The sequence below is a fragment of the Pseudorca crassidens genome, chromosome 6, assembly GCF_039906515.1.
Source record: "Pseudorca crassidens isolate mPseCra1 chromosome 6, mPseCra1.hap1, whole genome shotgun sequence".
Taxonomy (NCBI): Eukaryota; Metazoa; Chordata; class Mammalia; order Artiodactyla; family Delphinidae; genus Pseudorca; species Pseudorca crassidens.
In genome coordinates this window covers 46,050,571-46,075,151 of record NC_090301.1, presented here as the reverse complement: position 1 = coordinate 46,075,151, position 24,581 = coordinate 46,050,571, and the positions used below count along the sequence as shown (strand labels likewise).

Sequence of the window (24,581 nt, the reverse complement as noted above, 5' to 3'; positions counted from 1 at the left end):
TCTGTCCCACTGATCTATATGTCTGTTTTTGTGCCAATGCCACACTATTTTGATTACCATGACTTTGTAGTATAGTCTAAAAACTGGGTGGGTTATGCCTTCAGCTTTGTTCTTTTTCCTCAGGATTGTGTTGGCAAATCTGAGTCTTTCATGGTATCATATAAATTTTAGGATTATTTGTTCTAGTTCTGTGAAAAGTGTCATAGGTATTTTGATAGCGATTGCATTAGATGTGTAGACTGCTTTGGGTAGTATGGCCATTTTAACTATATTAATTCTTCCAATCCAAGAGCATGGGACATCTTTCCATTTCTTGAATCATCTTTGATTTCCTTTATCAATGTTTTTTAGTACTTAGCATATAAGTCTTTCACCTCCTTTGTTACGTTTATTCCTAGCTATTTTTTGGACACAATTTTAAATGGGATTTTTTTAAACTTTCTTTTTCTGATATTTCATTGTTAGTGTAAAGAAATGCAACAGATTTCTGTGTATTAATCTTGTATTCTTCTAACTTGCTGAATTCATTTATTCTAACAGTTTTTGTATGGAGTCTATAGGGTTCTCTATATAGAGTACCATGTTATCTGCAAATAGTGACAGTTTTGCCTCAACCTTTCCAATTTGGATATATTTTATTTCTTCTTCTTGTTTGATTGTTGTGGCTAGGACCTCCAATACTATGTTGAATAGAAGTGGTAAGAGTGGGCATCCTTGTCTTGTTCCTGAATTTAGTAGGAAAGCTTTCAGCTTTTCACTGTTGAGTATTGTCTGTGGGTTTGCCGTAAATGGCTTTTGTTATGTTGAAATATGTTCCCTCTATACCCACTTTGGTGAAAGTTTTAATCATGAATGGATGTTGAATTTTGTCAAATGCTTTTTCTGCATCTATTGAGATGATGATGTGGTTTTTGTTTTTCCTTTTGTTAATGTGGTGTATTGCATTGATTGATTTGTGTATACTGAACCATTCTTGCAACCCTGGAATGAATCCAACTTGATCATGGTGTATGATCCTTTTTATGTATTGTTGAATTCAGTTTGTCAATATTTTGTTAAGGATTTTTGCATCTATATTTATCAAACATATTGGCCTGTAATTGTCTTTCTTTGTGTGTCTTTGTCTGGTTTTGGTATCAGGATGGTAGTGGATTCATTGAATGAATTTGAGTGTTCCCTCCTTTTCAGTATTTTGGAGTTGTTTGAGAAGAATAGGTATATTTTCTTCCTTATATGTTTGGTAGATTTCCCCAGTGAAACCATCCAGTCCTGGTGTTTTGTTTTCAGGGAGTTTTTAAGTTACAGATTCTATTTCACTTCTAGTGATTGGCCTGTTCAAATTATTGATATGTTTCTCCTTGACTCAATTTTGGCTGGCCCTATGTTTGTAGAAACTTGTCCATTTCTTGTACGTTGTCCAATTTGTTGTCACGTAACTATTCATAGTATTCTCTTATGATTTTTTTATGTTTCTGTGGTATCAGTTGTTGTTTCTCCTATTTCATTTTTTATTTTGTTTACTTGAGTCCTCTCTCCTTGGTGAGCCTGCCTAGAGTTTTGTAAATTTTGTTTATCTTTTCAAAAACTAAGTTCTTGATTTGGTTGATCTTTTCTTTTTTTTTTTTTTGGCATTTATTTTGAAAGTAAAAGAATTGGAAAAGATATACTGTGCAAATGTAAACCAAAAGGAAATTATATAATAACAGATACAGCAGACTTGAAAGCAAAAGCGTTACTGGAAATAAACAAGGGCACTTCATATCAACAAGTCCAATTTGCCAGGAAGTTTTAAATTTGTATGCACTTAACTTCAAATTATATAAAGCAACAGAGCTACAAGGAAAAAAAAAGACAAATTCACTATCATAATAGGAGATTTAACATGCTGCTGTCATTAACTGATAGAGGATAACTCTTTCAGAACCAGTAGACCCCCCAAAAAATAATTAGTAAGGATATAAAATCTTAAATAACATAAGCAGCAAATTTGATTCAACAAGCAGATATATAGTCACTATACTCCAAAAATTTTAATTACAAATTATTTTCAAGCACACTTGGAACATTTTTAAAACTGACCATATTGTGCTTAAGGCAAATTTTAACAAATTTCAAAGTATTAAAATTATACAAAGTGTGTTTCTTGACTTGTAGTTAAGCTACAAATCAGTAACAGAAAAGTAACTAGAAGTTATGAAATACACTACTTCTAAGTAACCCCCCAAAAAACAAATCACATTGGAGTTAGAAAATATTTTGAACTGAATGATAATAAAAATATTACATACCAAAACTTGGATATGACTAAAACTGTGCTTACAGGAAAATGTGTAGTCTTTTTTTTGTTTTGAAGGTAACAAGAGTGGGTTTTTTTTTTAATTGCACATGTCTATAAACATAATAAATAGGTTTTCTCTACTTTTTTTTTATACAGCAGGTGCTTATTACTCATCAATGTTATACACATCAGTGTATACATGTGAAAGCCAATTGCCCAATTAATCACACCACCACCCCCAACCTCCACAGCTTTCCTCCATTGGTGTCCATATGTTTGTTCTCTACATCTATGTCTCAATTTCTGCCCTGCAAACCGGTTCATCTGTACCATTTTTCTAGGTTCCACATATATGCGTTAATATACAATATTTGTTTTCCTCTTTCTGACTTACTTCACTCTATATGACAGTCCCTAGATCCATCCACATCTCAACAAATGACCCAATTTCGTTCCATTTTATGGCTGAGTAATATTCCATTGTATATATGTATCACATCTTCTTTATCCATTCATCCATCGATGGGCATTTAGGTTGCTTCCATGACCTGGCTATTGTAAACAGTGCTGCAATGAACATTGGGGTGCATGTGTCTTTTTGAATTGTGGTTTTCTCTGGGTATATGCCCAGTAGTGGGATTGCTGGATCATATGGTAATTCTATTTTTACGTTTTTAAGGAACTTCTGTACTATTCTCCATAGTGGCTGTATCAGTTTACATTCCCACCAACAGTGCAAGAGGGTTCCCTTTTCTCCACACCCTCTCCAGCATTTGTTGTTTGTAGATTTTCTGATGAAGCCCATTCTAACTGGTGTGAGTCAATACCTCATTGTAGTTTTGATTTGCATTTCTCTAATAATTAGTGATGTTGAGCAGCTTTTCATGTGTTTCTTGTCCATCTGTATGTCTTCTTAGAGAAATGTCTATTTAGGTCTTCTGCCCATTTTTGGATTGGGTTGTTTGTTTTTTTAAAATTGAGCTGCATGAGCTGTTTATATATTTTGGAGATTGATCCTTTGTTCATTGATTCATTTGCAAAAATTTTCTCCCATTCTGAGGGTGGTCTTTTCATCAGGTTTATGGTTTCCTTTGCTGTGCAAAAGCTTTGAAGTTTCATTAGGTCGCATTTGTTTATTTTTGTTTTTATTTCCATTACTCTAGGACGTGGATCAAAAAAGATGTTGCTGTGGTTTATGTCAAAGAGTGTTCTTCCTATGTTTTCCTCTAAGAGTTTTACAATGTCTGGTCTTACATTTAAGTCTCTAATCCATTTTGAGTTTATTTTTGTGTATGGTGTTAGGGAGTGTTCTAATTTCATTCTTTTAAATGTAGCTGTCCAGTTTTCTCAGCACCACTTATTGAAGAGACTGTCTTTTCTCCATTGTATGTCCTTGCCTCCTTTGTCATAGATTAATTGACCATAGGTGCGTGGGTTTACCTCTGGGCTTTCTATCTTGTTCCATTGATCTATGTTTCTGTTTTTGTGCCAGTATCATATTGTCTTGATTACTGTAGCTTTGTAGTATAGTCTGAAGTCAGGGAATCTGATTCCTCCTTCTCCGTTTTTTTCCCTCAAGACTGCTTTGGGTATTCAGGGTCTTTTGTGTCTCCATACAAATTTTAAGATTTTTTGTTCTAGTTCCATAAACAATGCCATTGGTAATTTGATAGGGACTGCATTGAATCTGTAGATTGCTTTGGGTAGTATGTTCATTTTCACGATATTGATTCTTCCAATCCAAGAACATCTGTTGGTATGATCTTTAATTTCTTTCATCAGTGTCTTATAGTCTTCTGCATACAGGTCTTTTGTCTCCCTAGGTAGGTTTATTCCTAGGTATTTTATTCTTTATGTTGCAATGGTAAATGGGAATGTTTCCTTAATTTCTCTTTCAGATTTTTCATCATTAGTGTATAGGAATGCAAGAGATTTCTGTACATTAATTTTGTATCCTGCTACTTTAGCGAATTCATTGATTAGCTCTAGTAGTTTTCTGGTGGCATCTTTAGGATTCTCTATGTATAGTATCATGCCATCTGCAAACAGTTTTACTTCTTCTTTTCCAATTTATATTCCTTTTGTTTCTTTTACTTCTCTGATTGCTGAGGCTAGGACTTCTAAAACTATGTTGAATAATAGCGGTGAGAGTGGACATCTGTCTTTTTCCTGATCTTAGAGGAAATGCTTTCAGTTTTTCACCATTGAGAGTGATGTTTGCTGTGGGTTTGTCATATATGGCCTTTATTATGTTGAGGTAGGTTCCCTTTATGCCCACTTTCTGGAGAGTTTTATCATAAATGGTGTTGAATTTTGTCAAAAGCTTGTTCTGCATCTATTGAGATGATCATATGGTTTTTATTCTTCAGTTTGTTCATATGGTGTATCACATTGATTGATTTGCATATATTGAAGAATCCTTGCATCCCTAGGATAATCCCACTTGATCATTGTGTATGATCCTTTTAATGTGTTGTTGGATTCTGTTTGCTAGTATTTTGTTGAGGAATTTTGCATTTATATTCATCAGTGATATTGGTCTATAATTTTCTTTTTTTGTAGTATCTTTGTCTGATTTTGGTATCAGGGTGATGGTGGCCTCATAGAATGAGCTTGGGAGTATTCCTTTCTCCTCAATTTTTTGGAAGAGTTTGAGAAGGATGGGTGTTAGCTCTTCTCTCAATGTTTGATAGAATTCACCTGTGAAGCCATCTGGTCCTGGACTCTTCTTTGTTGGAAGATTTTTAATCACAGTTTCAATTTCATTACTTGTGATTGGTCTGTTCATATTTTCTATTTCTTCCTGGTCCTGTCCTGGAAGGTTATACCTTTTTAAGAAGTTCTCCATTTCTTCCAGGTTGTCCATCTTATTGGCATAGAGTTGCTTGTAGTAGTCTCTTAGGATGCTTTGTATTTCTGCGGTATCTGTTGTAACTTCTTTTTCATTTCTAATTGTATTGATTTGAGATTCCCTCTTTTTCTTGATGAGTCTGGTTAATGGTTTATCAATTTTGTTTAACTTCTCATAAAACTCAGCTTTTAGTTTTATTGATCTTTGCTATTGTTTTCTTTGTTTGTATTTCATTTATTTCTGCTCTGATCTTTATGATTTCTTTCCTTCTGCTAACTTTGGGTTGTTTGTTCTTGCTCTAGTTCCTTTACGTGTAAGGTTAGATTGTTTATTTGAGTTTTTTCTTGAGGTAGGCTTGTATAGCTATAAACTTCCCTCTTAGAACTGCTTTTGCTGCATCCCATAGGTTTTGGATTGTCTTGTTTTCATTGTCATTTGTCTCTAGGTATTTCTTGATTTCCTCTTTAATTTCTTCAGTGATCTCTTGGTTATTTAGTAACGTAGTGTTTAGCCTCCATGTGTTTGTGTTTTTTATTTTTTTTCCCCTGTAATTCATCTCATAGTGTGGTCAGAAAAGATTCTTGATATGATTTCAATTTTCTTAAATTTACTGAGGCTTGATCTGTGACCCAAGATGTGATCTATCCTGGAGAATGTTCCATGTGCACTTGAGAAGAAAGTGTAATCTGCTGTTTTTGGATGGAATGTACTATAAATATCAATTAAATCTATCTGGTCTATTGTGTCATTTAAAGCTTGTGTTTCCTCAGTAATTTTCTGTTTGGATGATCTGTCCATTGGTGTAAGTGAGGTGTTAAAGTCCCCCACTATTATTGTGTTACTGTAGATTTCCTCTTTTACAGCTGTTAGCAGTTGCCTTACGTACTGTGGTGCTCCTATGCTGGGTGCATATATATTTATAATTGTTATATCTTCTTCTTGGATTGATCCCTTGATTATTATGCAGTGTCCTTCCTGGTCTCTTGGAACATTCTTTATTTTAAAGTCTATTTTATCTGATATAAGAATTGCTACTCCAGCTTTCTTTTGATTTCTATTTGCATGGAATGTCTTTTTCCATCCCCTCACTTTCAGTCTGTATGTATCCCTAGGTCTGAATTGTGTCTCTTATAGGCAACATATATATGGGTCTTGTTTTTGTATCCATTCAGCAAGCCTGTGTCTTTTGGTTGGAACATTTAATCCTTTCACATTTAAGGTAATTATTGATATGTATGTTCCTATGACTATTTTCTTAAGTGTTTTGGGTTTGTTTTTGTAGGTCCTTTTCTTCTCTTATGTTTCCCACTTAGGGAAGTTCCTTTAGCATTTGTTGTAGAGCTGGTTTGGTGGTGCTGAATTCTCTTAGCTTTTGCTTTTCTGTAAAGCTTTTCATTTCTCCATCGAATCTGAATGAGATCCTTGCCGGGTAGAGTTATCTTGGTTGTATGTTCTTCCCTTTCATCACTTTAAGTATATCATACCACTCCCTTCTAGCTTGTAGAGTTTCTGCTGAGAAATCAGCTGTTAACCTTATGGGAGTTCCCTTGCATGTTATTTGTCATTTTTCCCTTGCTGCTTTCAATAATTTTTCTTTGTCTTTAATTTTTGCGAATTTGATTACTATATGTCTCAGCATGTTTCTCCTTGTGTTTATCCTGTATGGGACTCGCTGTGCTTCCTGGACTTGGGTGGCTATTTCCTTTCCCATGTTAGGGAAGTTTTCGACTGTAATCTCTTCAAGTATTTTCTCGGGTCCTTTCTCTCTCTCTTCTCCTTCTGGGACCCCTATAATGCGAATGTTGTTGCGCTTAATATTGTACCGGTGGTCTCTTAGGCTGTCTTCATTCCTTTTCATTCTTTTTTCTTTATTCTGTTCTGAAGCAGTGAATTCCACCATTCTGTCTTCCAGGTCACTTATCTGTTCTTCTGCCTCAGTTATTCTGCTATTGATTCCTTCTAGTGTAGTTTTCATTTCAGTTACTGTGTTGTTCATCTCTGTTTGTTTGTTCTTTAATTCTTGTAGGTCTTTGTTAAACATTTCTTGCATCTTCTCGATCTTTGCCTCCATTGTTTTTCCGAGGTCCTGGATCATCTTCACTATCATTATTCTGAGTTCTTTTTCTGGAAGGTTGCCTATCTCTACTTCATTTAGCTGTTTTTCTGGGGTTTTATCTTGTTCCTTCATCTGGTACATAGCTCTCTGCCTTTTCATCTTGTCTATCTTTCTTTGAATGTGGTTTTTGTTCCACAGGCTGCAGGATTGTAGTTCTTCTTGCTTCTGCTTTCTGCCTTCTGGTGGATGAGGCTATCTAAGAGGCTTGTTCAGGTTTCCTGATGGGAGGAACTGGTGGTGTGAAGAGGTTGACTGTTGCTCTGGTGGGCAGAGCTCAGTAATACTTTAATCTGCTTGACTGCTGATGGGTGGGGCTGGGTTCCCTCTCTGTTGGTTGTTTGGCCTGAGGCAACCCAACACTGGAGCCTACCTGGGCTCTTTGATGGGGCTAATGGCAGACTCTGGGAAGGCTCACACCAAGGAGTACTTCCCAGAACTTCTGCTGCCAGTGTTCTTGTCCCCACGGGGAGCCACAGCCAGCCCCTGCCTCTGCAGGAGATCCTCCAACACTAGCAGGTAGGTCTGGTTCAGTCTACCCTGGGTTCACTGCCCTTTCCTCTGGGTCCCAATGTGCACACTACTTTGTGTGTGCCCTCCAAGAGTGGAGTCTCTGTTTCCCCCAGTCCTGTTGAAGTCCTGCAATCAAATCCCAGTAGGCTTCAAAGTCGGATTCTCTAGGAATTCCTCCTCCCATTGCCAGACCCCCAGGTTGGGAAGCCTGACGTGGGGCTCAGAACCTTCACTCCAGTGGGTGGACTTTTGTGGTATAAGTGTTCTCCAGTCTGTGAGTCACCCACCCAGCAGTTATGGGATTTGATTTTGTTGTGATTGTGCCCCTCCTACCATGTCATTGTGGCTTCTCCTTTGTCTTTGTATGTGGGGTATCTTTTTTGGTGAATTCCAGTGTCTTCCTGTCAATGATTGTTCAGCAGCTAGTTGTGATTCTGGTGTTCTCACAAGAGGGAGTGAGAGCATGTCCTTCTACTCCGCCATCTTCGTTCAGGCTAGGGAAGAACCTTTTCTATTGTTTTTTATCTCTTTTATTTATTTGCTCTCTGATATTTATTATTTCCTTCCTTCTGCTGACTTTGGGTTTTGTTTGTTGTTCTTCTAATTCTTTTAGGTGGTAGGTTAGGTTGTTTACTTGAGGTTTTTCTTGTTTTTTGAGGAAGGCCTGAATCATGAACTTCCCCCTTGGAACTGCTTTTGCTACATCCCATAGATTTTTTAAGGTTGTGTTTTCATTGTCATTTGTCTCAAGGTATTTTCTGATTTCTTCTTTGATTTCATGATTGACCCATTGGTTTTTTTAGTAGCATGTTGTTTAGTCTCCATGTGTTTGGTTTTTTTCCTGTTTTTCTTTCTGTGGTTGATTTCTAGGTTCATACTGTTGTGATCAGAAAGATCCTTGAAATAATTTCTATCCTCTTGAATTTGTTGAGGTTTGTTTTTTGACCTAGTATGTGTTCTCTCCTAGAGAATATTCCATGCATGCTTAAAAAGAATGCGTATTCTGTTTTTGTTTGTTTGTTTGTTTGTTTGTTTTGTTTTGGATGTGGTGCTGTATAGATATCAATTAAGTCCAGCTGATCTGTTGTGTCATTTAAGATCTCTGTTGCCTTATTGATTTTCTGTCTGGAAGATCTGTCCATTGATGTGAGTGAGGTGTTAGAATCTCCTACTGTCATTGTATTCCTGTCAATTTCTCCCTTTATCTCTGTTAATATTTGTTTTATATATTTAGATGCTCCTATATTGGGTGCATATATGTTAATGAGCATAATATCCTTTTCTTGTATTGATCCCTTTATCATTATATTATGTCCTTCTTTGTCTTTATGGACTTTGTTTTAAAGTCTATTTTGTCTGATAATGAGTATTCTTACCCCCACTTTGTCATTTCACTTGCATGAAATATTTTTCCATTCACTCATTTGCAGTCTGTGTGTGTCTTTCACCCTGAAGTGAGAGTCTTATAAGCAGCATATTGTAGGTACTGGTTTTTTTGGGTTTTTTTATTCAATTTTCCACTCTGTGTCTTTTGATCAGAGAATTTAGTCCATTGACATTTAAAGTAATTATTGATAGGTGTGTATTTATTTCCATTTTAAACCTTCTTTTCCAGTTGATTTTATAGTTCTTCTTTGTTCATTTCTTCTTTTTTTTTCAATTTATGGTTTGATGGTTTCTTTTGTATTATGCTTGTTTTCCTTTCTTTTTGGTTTTTGTGAACCTTTTATATTTTTGATTTGTGGTTACCCTGGTTTTCATGTATGTTGACCCATAACTATATCTGCTTGCTTTAAACTGATAGTCATATAAGTTCAAACACATTCTAAAAGATCTACATTTTTTTACTCTCCCTCCCCACCACATTTTGTGATTTTGGTGTCCTATTTTACACCTTCATGTTTATCCTTTTGCTGTTATAATTCAAATACATTTTCAATCTCCTTCTGTTTCTTGTCTCCTTCTGGAACCCCTATTAAGCATAGGATGGCACACTTTATATTATCCCATAGATCTTGTATGTTGCTTTCATTTTTTTTCCTTTGTTTCTCTGTCTGTTGTTCTGATTGGGTGATTTCCATTATTCTAACTTCCAGATCACTTATTTGTTCTTCTGCATTATTTAGTCTGCTATTCATTGTTTCTAGATTGGTTTTTATCTTGGCAGTCGAGCTGTCTAATTTTGATTGGTTCATCTTTATAGTTTCTAGTTCCTTGTTACAAGTGATCTGCATTCCTATCAATAATCTTTCTTAATTTCTTTAGCACTTTTATTACCTCCTTTTTGAACTTGGGGTCTAGTAGACTGGTAAAGTCTGTTTCATTATTTGTTCTTTCAGGGGATTTCTCTTGTTCTTTTAATTGGGAGTAGTTCCTCTGCTTTTTCATTTTACTTATCTTTCTCTGTCTCTGTGAATTTAGGAGTAACAGTTATCTGCTGTGGTTTTTAAGGGCTGTTTTTATGTGAGAGCATCCTAATGTAGACTATGTGAGTCCAGTATTTTTTGTGTGAAGGCTGGTTTTGGTATAGATGCCAATCATGTCTTTCCTCAGAATGTGCTGGCCATTATCACCTTGATAGGTGGTATGATTGGTGTTGTGGTGTCCAGAGCTTGCGTTGTATGTTGAACAGGGCCTCCTCTTTGCTCTGTGGCTGTCACAACCCTGTCGGGGGTGGGATTTGCCCACAGTTGTTGGAGTAGACACCCTGAGGGTTGGGTTTGATAAGTCTCCCTCGTCCTTGAGTATGTGCCCTGTCCTGCCTAGAAGTGTGGTCAGGCAGTAATTGCCAGCACCAGTCTCTCTCTGCCTTAGTTGCTAGCAAGCCAGCATGTGCACACTCCTCACAGGCAGAGTCCAGGCCCCTCCAGCCCCTCTAACCTCTCTATCCATCCCACTGGATCTCCCAGCAGGCAAGGTGTCTCCCCAGGGTGAGGACCTGTCCATGTGTACCTTCCTTCCTTCAGAGATTCCCTCCCAGGAATGCCAGTCCCATTCTGATGCTTTTTTTCCCCTGTCCTACCAGGTTTGTGGAGATCTTTCTTGCAGCTTTGGCTGTATAACAGATTTTCTGCCAGTTTCCAGTTGGTTTTCTGTGAGAATAGTTCCACATGTAGATGTATTTTTTGATGTGTTTGTGAGGGAAGGTGAGCTCCACCTCTTCCTACTCTGCCATTCTTGATCCTCCCTCCTGGCTTGGGCCTTTCTATTCCTGTTGATATCAATCACTTGAAGTGAGCCATCCTGGAAGGGATGCAACCTTGGGCCAGGCAGATCTCTGCCTCTGAGGCAATCCTTGAAGGGACTGGTGACTGACAGCTGTCTCCCAACATACTTCTATGAAATCAGACAAAATGCTCCTCCTTGAAGAAGGATCATTCAGTGCAGAAGGACTTGTCATATGTCATCACACCCATTTTTCATTGAATAATAATCATCAAAATGAATGAACGAATGTGCTTTTACATAGCTGCTGGCAACTTAGTTATTGATATGATTTATCATAAGTGGGTGGAATCTTTTGCTAAGGTATGAATACATTATGTTAAATGCCACAAAAACACCTGTGTTATTCTTTGAAGTAAAATGTTTAAAAGCTTATTTTTCATGCTTTATACCTGATGAGTTGAAATTGGCTTGAGATTAATGATTTGTAGCAATGTACCATGGAGTAGGAGTAAAGATACTACATAGAATCAATAAACACTATAAATGGAATTGAAAATGGAAGATTAATATACACAAACATATGGGGTGATGGTAAACTATAAAAAAGAGTTATAATTATGTTGCATTTCATTTGTATAATCAAAATTCCTGTGATTAACTTTTTATCTTCTTTTTCCAAAGGTAAGGCTTTTAATCTTCTAATTAGGATATTCTAAGCAGCTAAGCAAAGAAATAATTATTGGCAAGCAAAAAATAATTAAGGAATAGAGTATGTTTTAAAACTGTCATGTTGAAGATTTATTTTCAATATGCATTATTACTTCTATGATAAAGTATATACTCAAATGCTGATGATTAAGAGTAATATTGATAATACTTATAGGAATTTTATGTTAATAAAAATGCCAAACAAGACTCTACTTCCTTAAATGCTTGAATATTTAAAATATTTTATAGATGGTTATGCTAGAGAAGATCATTTTTAACAGGAGTGAATGCATGAGATGGTATAAATATGTGATGTATTAAAAGTCAGTATGCTATGGGAAAGAAACTTTGAAATAATGATCTGAAGTTCTAACAGAAATAATTTATACAAATATGCAAGCCTGAATACTGATGGTAGCAAATATAGAAAGCCATACTTGTCTCTTTTTTTCCTGACCTGAAGTCACTTTTTTTTTTTTTTTTTTTTTTTTTTTGTGGTACGCGGGCCTCTCACTGTTGCAGCATCTCCCATTGTGGAGCACAGGCTCCAGACACGCAGACTCAGCGGCCATGGCTCATGGGCCCAGCCGCTCTGCGGCATGTGGGATCTTCCCAGACCAGGGCACAAACCTGTGTCCCCTGTATCGGCAGGCAGACTCTCAACCACTGCACCACCAGGGAAGCTCCTGAAGTCACTTTTAAAGTCAAATAATCTTAATGGTGAAACTGTGCTGCTATCATGAGTTTAACTTCACATTTGTTTTCATCATCTCTTCTACCACAAGACTGATGTTTATGACTGAGTATAAGTGGCATAGATGGACAAAAAGTCTGAGGTAACTTTCTAACGTATCTTCCTACCTCTAGTTTTTTTCCTATCTCCATTCTTTACTCAAATGGCTTGGAGTCATTTCAGTTTATTAATTTATTCCTTCATTCACACATTCATTTTTTTGACATTCTCTGTGCACCTGTACAGAGTGTCAGCTGTATGCTAGAGCTACACTGTCCTATGTAGCTATTTAAATTTAAATTAGTCAATAAATAAATAAAATTAAGAATTCAGTTCTCTAGCCACATGAGCCACAATTCAAGTGCTCAGTGGCTACATGTGGCTAGGGATATTGTATCGGTGAGCAAAGATACAGAACATTTCCATTACCATAAAAAGTTCTATTCAGTGCCTAGTAATGCATTGATAAACGTTGAAATTGCTGCCTTGGAGTTCACTGATCATTTGAAGAAAATATGATACAGACATCTTTAAAGTACTGTTGGATAACAAAGAATAAGCACCTAAATGAATCTGAGAGGGATACGAGATCAATAAAATGATGCCTGAATTGGAATTGGCTGGGTGCTGAGGGGTTGAGGAGAAGGCATTCTAGGCACAGGGAACATCTTTTGCAATGCTCTTGGACAAGGCCTCCTCAAAAAATGTATCATACTTTAAAGGATGTGCAAATAATTTGAAATGGTTAGAATGTAAAGTGATCTTTGATGAGATTCTCTAAACAGATCTCATTTGTGCATGTGTGTGTGTGTGTGTGTGTTTCATCTGTAAAAGAGGAATAAAAATACCAAACTCTTAAGGTTTTTAAAATTTAACTATTTTTAATATGTGAAGCACTTAGAAAAGCTCCTGGCACTAACAAGAACTTATAAATATTAACAATTAGTATTATTAGCATTATTATATTTTCATTATTATTTTAGACGATTGGAAGTATGATCTAGGACTTATTACAGAGTTAGAATCAGAGGGTACACTTCTGATCAGAACATTGCACTCAGTGATATTTAGGAAAAGTATTAAACTGATAATATTCTGACCCTTCTCTTTCTATTTTTGGGTTCAAGTAGTGGGAAAAGCAAGGCACTGCTTCTAGAAATGCTGTGGGGAGGGGATGGGAAATTAGAAGCAATAAAGGAGGAATGAAAGTTAACTTTGAGTACATAGAGCCAGAATATTTCCTGATTTTTGCATGTGGGTTTTTAACTTTTAACTTAAAATTATTTTCTGTTTTTGAACTTGACTTGGTAAGAAAAACATAGCAGAATTATGATGTTAAAAGAAAACTGTGCATCTCCTTTTTTTTTCCTGGCCCACCAGAATTGAGGTAAAAAAATAAACAAAAAAGAAAAAAGTGCCAAGAATATCCTTAGACAACTGTTTTTATAAGAATTCCAGTTGACTTTTTCAGGCTTGAAAGGTTTGGTGGCTGAGAGTCAACCAAGAATCAAGCATCTTAAATGTTTATTCAGATTGAACTTTTGAACCATCTTATGGTATTCTTTTACTACTACACAGTAATGATAGAAACCAATCCTTTTTTTTTTTTTTAGTAAGGTAAATATCATGTAGTTCATTTTTTAAAACAAATTTACTTCTCTTTATAATTCTAAAATCATTTCATTTCATCTAGTTTTAAAGTGACCAATTTAAGTAATTAAGCTATTTTGCTTAGTGATATAACTTCAATAATACATAAACTGTTCTGTCCTCAAGAAGCATATCTTATAAATGTTTGTAGATATTATTTTATTTTTTTTTGGTAAGTAATTACAATGAAGTAGTTGGTTCTATTTTTGGTTCATTGAAAATATGAGGGTTCTGATTTTATATACAAACTAATTTTAGAGAGAACAAAAAGCTTTGAATTTTCCTTTTGCCTAAATTGTTGGCAATAATTTTATATATCATACTATAGTTGAAGCTACCTTAGCAATTATTCCAATCATATTCCCCCAGGTCACAACCCAGAAATTATAAATCAGAATCTGTGGGAAATGGAACCTGGTCCTGTGCATTTTTTAAAAGTATCACAAGTAAAACTGATGGGCAACCTTTTAGAGCAATAATTTTTAACCCCAAGACATTAATGTCATTTCTGGATGGTAGAAGGAGCACTAAAAACTATTTTTATAAATATATAAGATAAAATTGAAAACAAAAATATTTATATATACCCTAATCTTAATGCAATTTATATAATAAAATAATATATATTTCAGAATATAAATCTTAGGTGACAGTAGTACGTGAGATGACATATTACATTTGTCAAATGTCCTGTACTTATGATGAATAAGTTTGGATTTGAGACAAACAAGGCAATATTCAACTGAGAAGTGTTGACTTTTCAAAGGTCTTAACATTTTAAAATAAATAGTTAATATGTATAAATAAAAGTAATTGTGAATGTAAAACTTTAAAATACAGACTGATATAGATTTTTGTTACGTTGACTCAGTCTCTCGGAGCAGCATTGATTTAATTTTCCAAAACAATAAAATTAGAAAAGTTTTGAATAAAATAAATAACAAGCTACTCTCAATATATAGAGTAACTAGATTTCTAGAAAATTGAAAAATGTTAAAAACTGCTTTGTGTTTGCATCTAAAATTAAGTTACAGAATTATTTTCTCTGATTATTCATGTTTCATCTACATTTGAAAGTCCTGTGGGAAAACAGAAAATAATTTTGTGGGAATATCTTGAGCATTGAAACTTATATCCCTGCTACGGAATGACTAAGTGATAAGGTTAGGCCTCATATCATTTGTGTTAACTGAAAAGACTCCACAGATTTTCCAAAATGTTCCGTGGAGCCAGTGCCACCCACTCTGAGATCTCTACTTCTTTAAAAGTAACCTGGCTGTGGATTGTCATACTCTTTTTTTTCTAGTAACCAACACTAAAGTCAACGTTTTCTCTGGGATCCTTAGGAAGCTTTTGCTAATTTAGGATGTGTCAAACCAGATGACTGATCTCCAGATTGCAAATTACTCTAACTTCACACAGCCAGTATAGTATACACTATTGGAGCTCCATTCATATCCCTTTGGAACCCACAATTCCTTTATATGTCAATGATGTCCTTCTTTCTGTCTGAGAACTCTTTTTAGACCCATACACTTTAAAGGCGGAAACTGACTTAGACTAGGTCCTTAGTGATTGTCACTCATTCATTGACAGAAGTGAATTGAAGGATAAATGTCCTAGCTCTCTTGAATCTTGGATCAGACAACTCGGGCATGTAGCAGAGGTGTCCCTCAAAACTGAGCTCCAGTTACCTTCAATGGTAACCTGGCTAATTAAAGCACATTTTAATACTTTTATTTTCATCCTTATTTTACTTCCCACTCCTTTACTGATCCTTTCTATAGTTAACTTGCAATCAAGTATTTTTCTTGGAGTGCACATCTAGGGAACTCAGGGTGAAAGATGGGATTCTGGAATTAGATCACTTGCTGCCCAGATGTCAGTGAAGACCCCCTTGCTGGTGGTAACGGAGGTGATAATAATCCATAGCATTCTGTACAACGCAATTACTAGCATGGATTAGGATATAACACAGGTGGAAGGTTAGCAGCGGTTTATGTAATAGCCCTAGTGCTTGAAAGAATGACTACGATGGTTTGTTATAGAGATTGTGTTGTTGGTGATTATTAACATCACAGAAGTCCCAAGAAAGTAAGTAAAAGACATATATTAGCAAATCAAATAATTTAGAGTACAGTACGAAACCCAGAAAATGTCCTTGGCAGCACTTTAGAAAATCCTTATCTTCCATAGCTGGAGGTAAGTGTGTGTTGAAAATCAGTCTTAATTTTAAGAGGATTTACCTCATAGGAAGCTTAACTTATAGCCATAACAGGTCTCTCATGTTGAAACCTGAGCCCTGATAAGGAAAGGATGAGACCTTGAAGCCAGGGTATTTGGGTGGAGCTGCCAGAGATCTTTAAATGCCTAGGTATCCCTGGACACTTAAAGCAGGCTGTGGAGATTCCATCCTTGTTAGAGGAACACAGCCTCATGCTACTTGGAGGTTATGGAAAGGCCTCACTGAAGTTAATGCCTTGAAAAATGATTTGTGGCTTCCTTTGATGTGTCTCCACCTCCACTTATTGCTTCTAGACCAATAAGTAAGGTCAAGTCTCACCAGAACTCAAGTGGAAAAGTGTAGTTCCTGCAATGGAAAGAAGATTATACAACAAAGGACCTACAGGTCCAGGCTCATATGTACTGGCAGGAATCTGAAGAACATGCTAGAAAATGGATTTTGAGGATGTTAGACCAGGGAAGGTGAAACAAAGGCTGATAGGAAATTGTTTGTTCATACAGGAACACTCATGCATCATTTAACATTTAAAAATGCATGAGGGCTTCCCTGGTGGCACAGTGGTTGAGAGTCCGCCTGCCAATGCAGGGGACAGGGGTTCGTGCACCAGTCCAGGAAGATCCCACATGCCGCGGAGTGGCTGGGCCCGTGAGCCATGGCCACTGAGCCTGCGCGTCCGGAGCCTGTGCTCCGCAACAGGAGAGGCCACAACAGTGAGAGGCCCGCGTACCACAAAAAAAAAAAAAAAAAAAAAAAAAATGCATTAAGAATACTGGAGGTAGGCATAATATGTTTCAAGAAATTGTTCCTTGAAGCTTAAAAGCACCAAGTAAATGAGGCAGAAGCATCAGAACTACTTATGCAGAGCACTGAGAAAGCAGGCAGAAGGCTCAGAAAAGTGAGCATGTTAAAATAGATTTATTATATAAGACCAGAAAAACCACCAGCTGACAATGTACTAGAAAGGCACAAGGAACAGTCTCTTCCATGGAGAAATAAAATTAAGTTAATAGAATGACATCATCTTCATTGAGAAAGTCAGTAACATCTATCTGCTGTACCCTCTATTTTAAAAGGTGTATTAATGGAAATAAAATCAGGAATTAATCTATTTGTTGAGGTAATGATGTAAATTAATGAATAGGTCACTGTTATTTAAGAATAAAATATGAAAATGTCAGAAATGTTCTTGGAACAACATTTTAAATCTGTATCAGTGCAGTTATTTATTGATTCTAAATAATAAAACTAAGAGTATAAACATTCAGTTAGGTCAAACTAAATATTTTAAATGATGTAAGTCAATTATCTAAAAATACATAATGCATTAGGACATACTTTCAGAAAAATTAAAGCTGTCTAAGAAGCAAAAATTATGAATTATAACTAAAGTGATTGGAGAATATTTTCCAATAATTATTAACTAAAGATAAATTAATTTTCGCAAAACAGATTTCATCCATGTTCATATGTCTATAGATCACTACACATTCAACATACATCTTTTAAGTTTTCTAGATGAATTATAGATATCAATAATGTTTCATGCAAAGTTTTACACATAAGTTTTTTTTTATACATGTTTTTTTATTAATCCAGTAAGAAATTATTAATTACAGTTTGATTTGTTTTTTTTTAATTCAATGATACTTGTTTACATTTATTGAATGTTTACCATGTGCCAGGCTCTTTGTTAAATTTTACATCGATTTCCTTATTTAATCCTCACACTAACCCAGTGACATAGGCATTATTATTACGTTAAAAAATTTAGAAACAGAAAATGAGACTAAGAAGGATGAAGTAATTTGCCTAAGATCATATAGGAGCTAGTGACTAAGCTGGGAGTTGAATTTATAAATCTGACTCCAGTATCAGTACATTTAGCTATTCTGATGGTTATAAAAGTACATAATCAATGACATAATAGCTATGTATATATTACACTTTCCAAAATCACTACAGTATAAAAATTATTCATACAACAATTTTGTATGGTTTATATGCTAGATTTTTTCCACTTGTGTTTCACATCACATAAATTTGACTTTCAGAGTAACAAATAAATCAAACAACCAACAGGAGCCCAGAGGACCACTGGCACAACAATTGAGTCTTCCCTTTCCTATAGGCCCACAATCAAAATCCTTAGGTCCTTTCTTTGCTTTTCCACTTCTCATTTCTCATTAAAATCACTGTAGTTTGGGCTTTTTTATCTGCCACCAACTTCCTTTAACAGATTCCTACCATTTCTCTTGCATCAATCAACCATATCTATTAGAGTTAAGCAATAACAACAAAAACAACAACAAAACACTGCTATCCCATGACACTCCTATGCTTGTAAACCTCATGGGCTTCTGAAACACATGCCCACTTCTTAGCCTGCTATGAGGGCCTGGAGATTTCCCTCCCCTAGTTCCCACCATGTCCCAACTCACTCTCTGCCTGGGCACTGGATGTTTGCTCCTTGCCTCTGCCATGGGTTTGCTCAAGGCATTTGTCCCACCTGGAATGTGCCCCTCTTTTCTAAGAGTATGCAAATTTTACCCTTTCTTCAGCTCTTGATTAAACCTCTCCCCACAAAGAGTCGTCATTTCATGTTAAGCTATAGACATTTTTTTTCATTAATTATGCTTACAATAACATTTTATTTAGGTTATTACTTCAGTCAAATGATTACAGATTCTTAGAAATGGAAGGAAACTGAGAGATTATTTAGTTCCATACATATTTAATATGAGGGAACTACCATTGTAAAGCAATTATACTCCAATAAAGATATTAAAAAAAAAAAAAGATGAGGGAACTGAGGTGCCCAGTATAGCACTACTTAGGTTTATATTTTAATACACCGCTTTCTTATTTCCAAATACATACCTTTATTGTTTTTACTCTCTGGGCAAATAATAGTTACCAAATAGTTACTGATTGGTCTGTGTTTGCACAACATAAACTTAAATTTCTTCCTAGGCTAGTGTATATTAGAGTTATATTGGAGGGCTTGTAAACTCACAGTTTGTTGGGCCCTATTCCCCAAATTTCTGTTTCTGTAAGTTTGTGGTAGAGTCTGAGAATTTGTCTTAAACAAATTCCCAAGTGATGTTGAAGTTGCTGATGCAGGGGTCAGGCTTTGAGAACAACTGGCTTAGACTATTAACTGACAAATATAACAGCTTATCATAGAAAAGCATAATACCTCTGTCCTAGGTATTTCTTTTCTTTATATTTTTAAATTTAATATATTCTTGTATAATAGCAGGAGGAAAAATACAACACATTTGCTTTGTGTTATTTTGATTTTAGATTTACCTGACTCATCATATATAAAACATATTTTTTCCTTTTGAAAATTACTATATCAATGGATTTATACGCACTATTTTTGTAATCTTGGTAATTGAGGTGTTCTTTTTTATTTACATTAGCAATAAAAAAAGTTTTATTCAACTTTAATAAAATATTTCTCTTCCTAGGTTAGAAAAAGAAGAATAAAAAAGAATGTCTAGATAAAGGTCATTTATCAGAACCATTTACCAATTAGTTCTTCATTCCTCACTACTGAGAGAAATCTGCCAATAGAATGGAATATCATATCTCTCAGGACTTTCTCAGATTTACAAAGCCCAGTCGCAGCAATGCATAAATGAATGGTCTAGCAGAAAGGACCTCAAATCATATGAAGAGAATGGCCATCCCTGGAATTTTTCATGGCTAATGTACCAAATTCATAACACTTTTGTCACCTATTCTTATTAAAATTAATACATAGAAATTGTGAAGTCCCTGTACATCTCTAAAGAAAACTATTCATCCTTAAACAGCAAAGTTATTAGGCAGTTATACATGCATTCTAGCACTATTCCTAGAAAATCTGTATCTGGCATCTGTTATTTATGATTATTTTCTGCATGTGTTCAGATTGCTTTAGATGTGCCATTGTAAATATAACCAAAGGTTTTTATCTCAATAGCACTTCTTGGAGCAAATAATGTTTGACAAGGAAGCTGGCAAATTCAGATCCTGCATCTGCACAAACACTGGAGGTATGAGATTCATTTATCTATACATTTTATACCTAACACATGCATAACAATAGAATAGGAAGAAAAATATTTAAAGAAAATGTAAGAAATTTATATATAGTGTATACCTCAATTTCATTATGAAGTAAATTCGAAGCTTCTGTACAAACATCTGTTGATTGCCAGCTCCCAGAATACCAATGGGACAACCTATTGAAAAGTAAAGCTGAGATTATTGCTTATCATAGTAAAGAAGAATACTACCTTAATAAAATCTTAGTATCATATCAGGGAAGGAAGTACAAAGACTAGATACTGAGATTTTGAAGTTCCTTCTAAGGCAGGTCTTTCAAACATAGAGACTTGGTTAGGATTGGGTAAGGATCGTGACATAATAGTCTAACATTGGTGGACATAGGAGGGTAAAGATACTGAGGCAAGGAGTCCAAAGAGTCTTGGAGTGTAAATTGTTGTTTGTTGCTTTTCTATTGGAGAGTTTATGGATCTTTCAGGAAATTCCTGATATAAACAGTAAAGTAACTTACCTTTTTATCTTCCTGGACAAATGTTTTCTGGAATTGTAAAGTTAAATTGGTGAAGATAATGGAACACTAAAGTCATGTTAATCTAGAGTATGCTGTGTAATTGTTTTGATTCTCAAATCACTGCTAAATGAAGGATGACACTCCATCTCTGAAGAATATTGCCTCTTAACTGGTACTTCAACTGTGCCTTCTATGAGTCTGTCTGCCTCTGGTGCAGGATACAATATGAATAGAGGATCCCATGGTCATGGGCTCATTCCTATATTGCTTTTGTTTTATGATGTGGGTCCTTTGGTCAAATGATATTTTCTGTGAGATTCCAAGTCTGTAGATCAGACATCATGTAATCACTCATGGTTAGTAGTGCTTGCTGACACTGTGGACAGAAAAGGCACGTTCATATTAGGGAGTTGTAACTATTCTCGTTAGAACAAATCACTGGCCTTTCCAAGATGAAAGGAGACTTATGTAACTGACTTGCACCCAAGTAACCAAGTTGGTCTATGCGAGGAATGGTGCCATATTTAGGGCTCAGTGCTGGTTTCTGTTACTGGAAGATTCGGCATTCAGAGTCACCTTAGTTAAATCAGCTTTTGTAAGTAGGAGCCCATGCTGTTAAGCCCATGTGTACCATCAACCTCTGTCAATGTGGTCAGTCTGTACACGTACTGATTGTGCCAGTTCCATGGTGACTGATGGATGAAGTTTGGGTAACATCAACTGGCCAAGCTTTCTGGTTTATTTGGTTATTCAGTGCCTCTTTCACAATGAATATGTTCTGGTAAATGTTAATATGTGATATAGAAATCTTCACACTCTTTGTCTACAACCACACACTTCTACCCAAGAATTCTTTGTCCCTAATTTTCCATTCCCTTTTCTTCCAGACCACTCACAAAACAGCCAGGCCATTGATGACTGCCCACAAATTTACATATTCACCTCAAATCACTTCTTCTATACTAAGTGGATGACCAGATACACTACAACTCTTTCTACTGTCCATCAAGGTCACCATGTGACTATAACGCAGTTGCCATCCATTTTTGGCTTGCATGGATGCAAGAAAACGTATATGTGAATCAAGTTTGGGCTTTTTCATCCTCCTTTAGCTGGTTATACAGAACCCCCTTATGGCTATAGGTTATAACAAAAGAAAGGACTCTGTGTAAATACAGTGCATGATATGGGAATTCTGGCCATCTGCTCATGCAGTTTATTTGTGCCTCTTCTGGTCCTACCCAGACTCCATCTCACGTACCCTGCTGTTGAGCCTCTTCAGTTTTTTGACTTGGGAGAAAACCAAATGCAGCTCACAAAGGGCATTTCTGGAAACACGGTTAAGTGTTTTGTCTCTACTAAGACTTAGTAACAGGCCAGGAGCTGTTTTTCAGAAAACATATTCCCCACTATGAATGACATAATCTTGCTCTAAACCCCCAGGAGTCTGCATTGTAATTCTCCCACTGAGGTTTTCTATCAAAATACACAGCATCTTTTCCCACCACTGACATGTCCATCACCTTAGGTCTGGTAGACCGTATGGCCCTAGCAGCAGGACTGCGTGCATGGGACCTTTGACCTGCTGCCGAGCCCTTTTCTACTCCAGGCCTAACTCAAGTTTGGCAGCTTTGCATTTCATCCAGTATTTCTAGGTGTGGGACATGTTGCCTCCACAACAAAAAGAGGCCTACAAGGTGCTATGCTTCTTTTTTAATGGTAGATGATGTAACACAGCCATCAAATATTTGGCATGGAAAATGGCTAAAGAACATCATCAGTGGCATCAGGAATTGTGAGTTTTTAAAATTTTTGTAAGGACAGAGATTGGCAAGAAATGGAGAGAAGACATCTTGTACATGAGTTCAGGATCAACACTTCCAGAATTTATGAAATGTTATTCTAAGCGTTCTAAGTGTGGGCACATTTGGTGCCACCTCTCATGTGTAGTATGTTATGGAGTGGGGCCCAAAGATTTATCAAAGTAATTTATATCCATTTGTAAAATTAGAAATGAAAGCCTCAGCTAGTTCTGATATTAGACCTGATTCCTCAGAGATGGGGGGGTGTGTGCGTTTGTGTGTGTATGTGTGTGTGTGCATGTGTGTATCAGAGACAGAAAGAGAGATACAGGTTTTTAGCAGAAAGTAGTGTCTGTTTTATAAGGAAGACAATAGTTCTGTGGGCAGCAGAAACTAAGTAGGAAATCCCATTCAGAAAGAAAACCATAGTTTACTCTTGGCTTTTGTTGCTCATGATTTTCCTCTTTAGTCCCCTGCCTCTTCCTAGCCCTATTATTCACTAACATCTGGCCACTAATATTCTCAAATGTAGCAAAAGCACATATTATTACCTTCGACTTTCTCATCCTCTTAAGCATCTGAGCAGTAAATACGGCATGGTATTAAGCCACTGCTGTAGGAAAGGAATTGACTTAGTCTCTCCCAGTTACAGCATAGATATCTGGCTGTATACCAGTGCATTCATTTCCTATAGCCACTTTAACAAATTACTACAAACTTAGTGGCTAAAAACAACAAAAACTTAATCTATTACTCTGGAACTCAGAATCGAAAATCAATCTCACTGGTCTAAAGTCTAGGTGTCAGTGGAGTGGTTTGTCTTTGAGATTCTAGTTGACAATCTGTTTCCTTGCCTGTGCAAGGTTACCTATTTTCCCTGGTCTTATGACTCCGTATGTGGCAAAGACATGGATATATTTAGGGGTAATTATTCAGCTTACTACAACCAGTTATGAGCAAAATTGTTCAAGGGCTCCTTCATTTACCTGTATTCCAGTCTCTGCTCATAATAATTGATTCATCTGTAACCATCTCTTTAGATTGGGAGAGATGCTTTCTAATTAAACACAAGCCCTATAAATCAAAAGTAGGAAAACATATGCAAAATGTTGGATAAGTATCCGGTGTTGGATATTATGAATGGAAGAACATTTTAGAGGTTTCATCCTTAGTTACCTTTCTAATTCATTGACTTTAAGAAAGTGATATGAAGAATGGAAATACAGTGACTAGTTAGGAGTCATTTTCCTCAAGTGATGAAGTAAATTTCAGTTATTATGAGCATCCAAATTAGTAGCTAAAGATAAAATGTTCCATGTCTTCTTTCTATTATTAATCAATTTTCTGACTAATAATAATTTTATTTGTCCTTCATAATGTTCTCTAATAGTACATGAAAGTGTATATTGTGCTAAGTATAGAAAGATTATACTAGCATAAAATACAGATAAGTCAGACAATTTAAGAAGATAAGATTAGCATACTAAATTCCTCTAGGATTTGAAATAGCATTAAATTTATATTCAAAGTATTATTCATATTTTAATATTGCAGAACTATAATACCTTCTTATTTATACCTTTAATGTTTTCAAGATTGCTAATACATGGTCCATTAATAGAAACAAAGTGGTAAAAAAACAGCATTGAAAAAAAGGCAAAATATAAAACCTGGCTATTTTAGTATACTGAATGAATAAGTGAATGAATGAATATCAGTACAAAGGAATTTGCGTCACTTTAATGTGAACAAAAGGAAAGGTAATATATATGTATATATGCCTTTATTTATTTCCTTTTTAGAATTGTAGCTTGAATATTTAAGAAGCATTGTTTCACTATACTGGCAAACATTAATATGCTGAAGTTCATAGAATGCGTCATTTCATTTCATAGTGACCTGGTATTATTCTATAATTTACCATGGTAAAGATTGCTAGATGATTACCAGATC

At 35.7% G+C, this 24,581-nt stretch overlaps 1 long non-coding RNA gene across 1 annotated transcript in view; it reads left to right on the top strand.

The window, feature by feature from the left end:
- LOC137226427 (uncharacterized) overlaps positions 1–21,838 on the top strand; it is a 217,929-nt gene extending 196,091 nt beyond the window's left edge. The window contains exons 2-3 of the long non-coding RNA XR_010944351.1: positions 20,230–20,302; positions 21,714–21,838. This is a non-coding gene — a long non-coding RNA (uncharacterized lncRNA). The remainder of the gene's footprint in view (positions 1–20,229; positions 20,303–21,713) is intronic.
- The last annotated feature ends 2,743 nt before the right edge of the window (positions 21,839–24,581 follow it).